The following is a 6,980-nucleotide window of genomic DNA, read 5'->3' as shown; positions in this document are numbered from 1 at the left end:
GAGAGTAGCAGTACACAGATGTGCTGTCTAAACCTGAAATGCAATTACATCAAATCCACTACCGAATGAGGATCTATGTTTCTTTTCCAGAAACCTAAAGTAAGACAGTGAGTAACACACTGACAGCCAGATAACTCACTGCAGGGAAGGAGACATCTACAAGCTGTACTTTCTCCAACCTTCCAACCTCACAGGGATACTGAGGCTACCTGAGCAGACTTTCTTACTGCTGTGGTAGGCCTTCACGCATGAAACACCCCGCCACCCACCAGAAGCTTCTCCTTTATTTCACCTGGAGACTGAGATGCACCTTCTGCTCCTCTAGGTTACCCAGGAACAACTAATTGGCCTTCCCCTTGGGGTGGCCAGAATCTAGCCTGGAATTGACCAGGCTCCTGGGTCTGCATATTTTAGCAAAACTCCAAGGGCGCGGGTGCAGGGCAGCAGGGTAATGGCCAAGGACAAGGCGGGATCCCTTGGGCACCTCCGCGGAGGGGCGGGGCTAGACTCAGCTTGGGCTGGGGGCGGGACGAGCCTCATTCCGGACCAGCCTCCTTCCGGAAGAGGCGGGGCGGGAGGGCGGTCCTCGAGGCGGGCGGGCCGGGGGCGGGGCGAGTTTGTCCCGGTGACGCAGGGGCGGGACGAGCCTCATTCCGGACCAGCCTCCTTCCGGAAGAGGCGGGGCGGGAGGGCGGGCCTCGAGGCGGGCGCGCCGGGGGCGGGGCGAGTTAGTCCCGATGACGCAGGGGCGGGGCGAGCTTCGGCCGGGCGGGCGGCGGAACGCACCGGGCTGTCGACTGAGGTAAAAGACGCGACGCGTCGCTGTGGCCGGCGGCAGGCGGGGCGCCAGCGAGAGGGAGCGCTACCCCGGCGCCTTCGAGGAGGCGGCGGACGGAGCCCGGCAGCAGGAGCGACATTACCAGCTGCCGTCGGCGCTGCAAAGAGCTGCCCAGGTGCACGACCCGGGGCGAGGTGGGCGGCGGCCGGGCCGAGGCGACCCGCGGCCCCTCCGCGCTCACGCGCCCTCTGTTCGTAGCTCCTGCCAGCGGCGCCTGTCCTACACCACGCTCAGCGACTTGGCCCTGGCGCTCCTCGACGGCAGCGTGTTCGAGATCGTGCAGGGGCTGCTGGAGACCCAGCACCTCACCGAGAAGAGCCTGTACAGCCAGCGCCTGCGGCTGCAGGACGGCCACCGAGGTGCGCGGGCGGGGCGGCGGGCCACGCAAGGGGTTCCCCGGGAAAGACGACTCTCGGGATGAGCCCCCCGGCGGGCTTTTTTGGTGACAGATGAGGCTCGTCAGTTTTGTCAGTTGCCCGCGTAGAACGACGTCCAGAAACTCCTTGTTCGGACTCCGCGGTGCTCCCCACCTCCTCCAGGCAGGATGGCCCAAGTCCTTGGTGTTCGGCCAGCCCACGGGACAGACCTGGGTGGCTGCCGCCCGCGTGGCCCTTGACTGCCCCGCTGTGGAAGATGGTCTGTCCAGGACTGGCGCGTCCTTTGGGGCCACATCCCTCTCCGGCTGCGCATGGAATTCCCAGGAATTCCCTTTGACACCTGAAACGTTTCCCCTGTGAGCCACAAGCGCAGCCAATGCCTCTTGAGCCTTGGCAACTCCTGGGCGTCCCCACCCAGGAACACTGGGGACCCTGGGGCCCTTCCTGCAAGGGATGTAAGGCAGGTCCCCTAGCTCCATCAGGTTTCCCACTTCTGTTATTTTATTTCCCCCCAAGTTATTATTGAAAAAGCAAAAAAAAAAAAAAAAAGGTTCAGACATTTAGAAAGGTTGAAAGAACACTACAACGGGTATCTATATGCTTTCTACCTGGATTCAGTGTTAATAGTTTGTCATATTTCTTTACGTCTCTAAATGTATAAGAATACCATTACACTTCACTATGAATCTCTATATTTTCTGTAAATTGGGAGGCAGGTCTAGAGGCCTGATTAGATCCAGGCTACATATTTGTGGCAAAAATTCCTCCAAGTGATCCTGCCCCCCCCCCCCCCCCCCGCATCGGGGCAGACGATATTGGTTGGCCCCAGGATTAGTGTGTTTTTATCAGGACTGGATGTTGAATTTTGTCAAATCTTTTTTCTGCATCTACTGAGGTGATCATGTGGTTTTTCTGTTTTAATGTGGTGAATTGCATTGATTGATTTTTTTAATTTCTGGGATAAACTGCATTCTTAGGTAAATCCTACCTGGTCATGATATGTTATCCTTTTTACACATGTTGGATTCAATACATTAAAATCTTAAGAATTTTCACCTCTGTGTTTATGAGGGATATTGATCTGTGTTTTGTTTTCTTGTTCTTTCTTCGTCTGATTTGGGTATCAGGGTAATGCTGGTCTCAGAATGAGTTGGGAAGTCTCTTTTCAGTTTTCTGGAAAAATTAGTGTACAATTGGTATCATTTCTTCCTTAAATGTTTGGGGGATTGTCTTTTTAAATCTTTTTATTGATGTATAAGATGCATACACTTCAGAAATCTGAAGACCACATCTGATTATCCTTTTTAATGCTCAAGTTGTACCATGTGTGACCAGGAGAGAGCATCAGATGGCTCCCTGTCTTTTGGACGGGTCCCCATCATTGCTTGAGCACTTCCTTACTTTCTGGTATGGGAACATGTTCATTTAGGCACACCTTTTCTTGTCCTTTCTGTGCCTCAGTCTTGGAATTGCCATTTCTCCATGGAGCCCTGGTTCTTCTTAGTGGGGTGTTTTTAAAAACTCTGCGTACACTTTGCCCTTTGTCCTTCAGAAGGTTTGGACATGTTTTTGGTGCTGCAGCCATAGGTGGGAAAGCCTGGTGGAGTAGTGGTTAAAAGTTCAGCTGCTAACCAAAAGGTTGGCAGTTGAATCCACCAGGCACTCCTTGGAAACCCTGTGGAGCAATTCTAGTCTGTCCTGTAGGGTTGCTATGAGTCAGAATTGACTCGACAGCAACGGGTTTGGTTTTGGTTTTGCTGTAGGCATGCACCTTTTCCTCCTAGCTGATTTAGCTGGTGGTGAATGGCTCTGTTTGCTTTCCTTGGTCATTACTAAGTCCCTTCTACCCCAGGAGCTGGCACAGCTCCCTTTTTACCTTGTGGTTGCTTACCCAGTGGAAACTGGGAATTGATCTGGGCTTTGTGGCAACATTTGATAAATGGAGCAAAGCAGGTGAAATGTCCTGTTTTTTTGCCTGTTTTATTGTATTCACTGTAACCAAGTAACCGTACCAACCAGTCCCAGTTGCTGTCAAGTCTGTTTCAACTGATGGCAACCCCATGTGTATCAGAGAAGAGCTGTGTTCCATAGGGTCTTAAGTGGCTGATTTTTTGGAAGTACGTAGATTGATCACAAGGCCTTTCTTTCAAGGCATCCCTGGTTGGACTCAAACTCCTGACCTTTCAGTTAGCAGCTAAAAGTATTAACCAGGAGTATCTTTCTCATCCCTGGGTATGGAGATGTCTTGAGGGTGGCTCTTGGTTTAAAACACATTTAATGTGATAAATGTAGTCGAGGTGTGCACAGAATGCCAAGAAAAAGGAAGTGGAGGCTGTGGGCACGGTAAGTGCCAGGCTGCTGGCAGTGAGACCCCACAGACCCTCCCAAGAACAGCTGTAAGTTGAGGTCTCTTCCCAGGACCAGAGTGTTGGGTTTTGTGTTTTCTAACAGCTGAGGACCCCTCTGTACCACAGAGATTTAGCCATTTGACACTTACGGGTCTGGGGCTCTGGCGCATTATCTTCCATATTCTCTTTTCTTGGAGGTTTCTCTTCATCCCATGAAACCTTTCTCCTCTGTCTATTCCTGTCAGACTGGACAATTCTGCACAAATCTGTGTCTGACACAGTTTAGCAGGGACCATGGGAGCATTGCCTGGTAAATCCCTCTCTGAGCAATACAGATTCCCCAGCACTGGGCCTCTCTCGGCTCATAGGACACCAGGGTTCCATCTGCACTTGCCTTGGGGTTTTCTTGCCATCATTTTTATTCTGGTGTATCTGCTTGTCATCTGGGGTGGCGTCTCCGTCTTGTTTATCAAGGCTGCATTGTCTTCATTTGAGTGATGACTTTCTCAGAGGTTTGCTTTTCCTGTCACTGCAGAGTCTTTCTCTGGTGTTGGGTCTCACTGCCCAGATTTGCAGTCAGGATTCCCACAGGCCTGGCATGCACACACAGTGTGAGGTGGTGGGTTCTCCCACACCCATCCTTGGGCCACCCAGGGTCCTTGCCCATCCTTCTGCTCTGGCGGCCAGGGAGGGGCTGGGAGCTGTGGGTGGGGGGCAGGGCTGGCTCTGCCCCTCCTGAAGAGCAGCATAACCACACCCCTTGGTGTGGCAGCTGCCCTCCACCCTGCACAATGATCCCTCTTTCCTCCTCCAGTTCCAGGTTTTTGCCTGGGGTGGTGGTGTCTGGGCATCTCTCTGGGTACCTGTGAATGATGGGACGGTTGGCCTGTGGCTGTCAGAGCCCAAAAGCCTCCAGACTGCAGCCTCTCTCCCAGCGTGCCTCCTCCTACCCCCTTGGTCTTCTGAGCCCGGGCTACAACAGCTGGCCCTTCCTCTGTCCCCTGGTAACCTCTGTCCCTCTGGGGAAGGGCCCTGCCCTAAGTGAGGGCGGCCTGGGGGCCAGTGTGGGCCAGATCTCTGGCCAGCTTTCTGGTGCATGGAGTGCCCACCTACTTCCCACTGGGTTTCCCATTTTCCCCTCTGGCTTGGTTGCTGTGTGGTGTGATGCTGAGGCCTGTACAGGATGGGTGGGCAGGGAGGAATGAGGCATCCCCTGGGCCTACCCCCACCCCCACCACCTGCTCAGGGGCCCTCCCATTCCTCCCCAGTGCTCAGACAAGCGCTGTGGCAGAAGCATGAGGAAGCCCAGGAGGCCTGCCAGCCCCACAACTTGCCCTTGCTCCAGGAGGCATAGCAGTGTGAACTGGAGGTAAGGGGAGCTGGCAGAGTAACCAGGGCCTGGCCCCTTCTCGTGGGCCCCACATGGGCTCTGCTGACTGCACCACGCTGGAGACACTAAGAGTGGCTTGAGACCTGGGTGGCTGCACAGGGAGTATTCTGGGGCAGGCGGCTGGAGGCTGATGAGTCCATGGCTCTTAATATGGGGTAGAGCGTTCAATATCCCATGTGGGGTGGGGGCATGGGACAGGGTGGAGAAGAGGACCTGTCTGTGATTTCCCTGCTCCCCCAGAGAGTGGCTCCTGTTGGGTTGGGGACGTGCACAGAACACATGGCAGAGCAGGTATTCAGGTGAAGGCATGATGTGGCAGGCCCAGACCTCCTCCACGCCCACCTTCCCAGTGGCCTCGAGGGTGCAAGGGCAAGAGTGGGGTGGTGACAGGGCCAGTCAGGCAGAGGCCCATCTACCCCTGCCTGCTGACTCCCAGTTCTGTTTCCATCTGACCAGTGCCAGGCCCTTAAGTCACACAGCTCCCTGCATCTGGGGAGCTCCAGGTCAGTCTGGGGCCTGGAGTATAACTGACATGGAAGAGAGCAGGTGGCCCACAGAAATGTGTGTGAGACAGCCAGGGAGCGCAGGGAAGCCCAGAGGAGGTGGCCAGAGCCATGGATCAGCACCAGAAGGACACCTGGCAAGAGCCTCCTAGAGGACAGAAGAGAGTGTGGGGGAGGGCAGGCCAATGTGCAACCCTTCTTCAGGTTTAGTGTGGCTGAGGGGAGGGGAAGAGGCCTAGGGGCGGTTGAAGCCACCATTGGTAGTCTCAGTGCTGGTGCCAGTGAGGCCAGAGGGCTAGGGAAGAAGGTAGCAGGCCAGCAGTGAGTGTTGGTGGCATTGGCGGGTAGAGGGCTGAGTGTCCCAGAGCCGCCCTCAGGTGCACTCGCAGTGGCAGGCAGTGGATCCATGAGGAGCAGCAAACTATGGACAAAAAGATCATCCTAGAGCTGGACCAGATGGTGGCAGACCAGCAGAGCACGCTGGAGAAGGCAGGAGTCACTGGCTTCTACATCACCACGAACCTGCAGGTCAGCGCCCTGGCTTGACCAGGTGATGCTGGTCCCAAAGGCTCAATTCCTCTTGGGGCTTTACAGCTGGTCGCTGAGGATACAGGCCCAATATTTTTTGGGGGGGACAGGGGAGTTGAAATGAGACTCCAGGAAGGGGCTCTGTCCCCACCCCTGCCCACAGGAGGGTGAGTCTGCTGGTGACAGGGGCATTCCCACCTAGCCCGGGCCCAGCGTGTACTTCTGTATGCACTGAGCCAGGCCAACTGCAGGCCCTATCGTGGGGTGTATGTAGCCTGGGTTTTGCCCCTTCACCCAGAAGTCAGCCCAGTCATCTCACTTCCTGGCACCCTCTAGGCCCTAGTCCCTCTTTCTGAGACCTTGGGAAAAGGCAGCCTCTGAGGCCTTTGCTGGGACCACAGGGGCCCAGTGTTACTCTGTCCCTGACAGGGGAACCCCTCTGTACCTCAGGAGCTGACGTTGCAGATGAACCTGCTGAAACTAATCCGGAAGCTGCAGCAGAGGGACTGCCAGATGGGGAAGGCAACCCTGTGACCAGGTGGGGTCCCCACCAGTCAACCACTGCCCAACCTGGCTGGGAGGGTAGCCCTGTCCCACAGGTAGCATTGAGCTGCATGGAGCTCATTTTCCTGATGTCTGGCCACCTTCTTCCCAACTTGCCTGTGCCTACCACTCACCTTTGCCTGAGTGTTCCTATCCAAATGCTAGGATGCTGAGTACAAGGGAGAGTGAGCACAGCCTGTTTGCTGTCTGCCCCAGGGCTGAGTGGAGGCTGGAGGTTCTAGCACCCTCTCACTCCACTGGGCATTTTCCTGACCTTGCCCAAGCACCAGGCTTTGTTCTTGTTCTGGTCTTCATCCCTCCATTGGCATCTGTAGCCCTGTGTGCAAGAGGTTGTAAGGCCCCAGCCCTGTGTGTCCCAGAGAAATAAAGACTCCTCAGTGTGACCTGCACTTGGTTTGTGTGACAGCTCTGTGGTGCCTGCCATGACTGGGG

General features: G+C 55.3%; 1 pseudogene; it reads left to right on the top strand.

The window, feature by feature from the left end:
• The first annotated feature begins 451 nt into the window (after window positions 1-451).
• Window positions 452-6,571, top strand: LOC126065453 (protein DGCR6-like; annotated as a pseudogene).
• Window positions 6,572-6,980: the final 409 nt, after the last annotated feature.

Source organism: Elephas maximus, chromosome 22 (assembly GCF_024166365.1).
Source record: "Elephas maximus indicus isolate mEleMax1 chromosome 22, mEleMax1 primary haplotype, whole genome shotgun sequence".
Taxonomy (NCBI): Eukaryota; Metazoa; Chordata; class Mammalia; order Proboscidea; family Elephantidae; genus Elephas; species Elephas maximus.
This window is presented reverse-complemented; position numbering and strand designations above follow the sequence as displayed.